Below are 2,239 nucleotides of genomic sequence, written 5' to 3' on the forward strand. Positions count from 1 at the left end.
TGACCATTATGATGACGAACATGTGCACTTTGGTAGTGTAACTAACTTGAGACCAGTGCAGGTGCTAACCATATCAGACGCAGAAACTCCAGAATCTACAAAACCAGCTGAGCGCAGAGTGGCTTTCGCAGATGACCAACCTGAAGATAAAGGAGAGCATCTTGAGGGCAGAGCTGATATGAGGCCAGTGCAGGAGATACCGTATTTTTTGCTCTATAAGACTCACTTTTTCCCTCCTAAAAAGTAAGGGGAAATGTGTGTGCATCTTATGAAACGAATGCAGGCTGCGCAGCTATCCCAAAAGCCAGAACAGCAAGAGGGATTGCTGCTTTCACTGCGCAGCGATCCCTCTTGCTGTTCTGGCTTCTGAGATTCAGAATATTTTTTTTCTTGTTTTCCTCCTCCAAAAACTAGGGGCGTCTTGTGGTCTGGTGCGTCTTATAGAGCGAAAAATTCGGTACCAGTATCAGATGCGGCAACTTTGAGATCATTCAAACAAGCAGAGCGCAGAGTGGCTTTTGCAGATGACTATGGTGATGCTGAAGGTGTACATACTGGGAGCTTAGCTGACTTGAGGCCAAGGCAAGTGCTATCCATATCGGATGCAGAAACTTTGGGATCTTTCAGACCAACAGAGCACAGAGTGTGTTTTGCAGATGATCAACCTGAGGGTAAAGGAGAGCATCCTGAGAGCAGAGCTGATGGGAGGCCAGTGCAGCTGCTAACCGATGCCAAGAGTTCAGGATCTACAAATCCGACAGCATACCCTCCCCTCCCAGTAATGGCTAATGATTAAGGATAATGTGAGAGGTAGTTGTTTATTCCTCCCTGTGGCTTTCGTACGGAGCCCCTGGTCGTCTCACAGACTATTGACCCATACACCACTAATCCACTGCCACCAACCAGGTTCTCCCCAGTAAAATCACTTCAGCCTCAGTCAGGTTCTCAATTAATAGAGAAGAGTGAGAAGAGTGTATTTTATTTCAGCCACAAACTTTTATGGCATTCCAAACATTGTTACTCTTTACTTTCTTAGTCTTATTTTCCTCTATCTCTTCTACCTCCCCTCACTCAAGAACCCACTGCCCTAACTGTCTCTCTATTACCAACTGCCTACCAACTGCTTCTCCAACTGCCTCTCCCAACCAGCCAACCCACTAAAACCAACCAACTACCCACCACCAACAACTACTAATTCAAACCTCGGCTAAGCCCTTTTATACACAGGTAGGCTCCGCCTCTGGCTTTCCTATTGGTCTATATTTTTAACCCTATCTTTCCCACCTGTTCAAACATTTTCTAAATGAATGGGCAAACACCACACCCCCTTAAAGATATAATCTGCATTTAACAACAAAGAGCCCTACTGTATCAGGCCGCAAGCCTGCTGGGTCCAGGATCCTTTTCCCACAGTGGCCAATGAGATGCCTATGGGAAATAGGCTGAATGAAACTGCATCTCCCCCCTTGTGATTCCCAGTAACTTATATTCAGAGGCATACTGCCTCCCAACAGTGATACTAGAACTCCTTTGGTGATCACTCGCACCTGAGTAAGATTGTCTTCCATGAACACAGTCTTAACAGTGAGTCTGTAAGTGACTGTGGAGGTCATTTCTGGATCCACATATCCTTCCACAGTGGGGAATTATGTTTGCAATTATGCAGATTGAAGCCAATCAGAAGTTAAGCAGTGTTATAACAGAATTGACAACATTCCGAACGACCAGCTTGCCAGCCCATGTTCTCTGCCAGAATAGATGGAGTGAGGGAGTGTGTTGAGCCTCGTACAGGAAGTTTTTTGGGTCATAGTTTGAGACAGACATGTGTGCCATTCTATGTACCTTGCTCTCTCCAGAACAAAGAAATTCTGTCCCTGCCCTAATTTTGGTGATTCTCCATTCCCACTACAGTACATCCTCCCCCCTGCTATATTCCAGGCCTTTCCTATGGAGCATGGATTTCCCCCTGCTTCAGAATGTATATTTAAGAACCAAACAAATGAAGACCAAATGTTTTTACCAAAAGTTTTCCTTACCTAAACCAGAGCTTGCCGAAACGTGAGTTTAACGGAATCCATTGTCCTTTCAGGAAGAATCAACCATCGCAGATTATTCCGATTTGTATGCTGAGATTGCAATGCCATGTGACAAGGAAACTTTACGAAAGCCTTTCTTCCCATTGCTTACTCCCTGATCTGTGTCCTGGGGTTCGTGGGAAATATGTTTGTAGTGATGACAT

This window comes from Podarcis muralis, chromosome 11 (genome assembly GCF_964188315.1).
Source record: "Podarcis muralis chromosome 11, rPodMur119.hap1.1, whole genome shotgun sequence".
Classification (NCBI taxonomy): Eukaryota; Metazoa; Chordata; class Lepidosauria; order Squamata; family Lacertidae; genus Podarcis; species Podarcis muralis.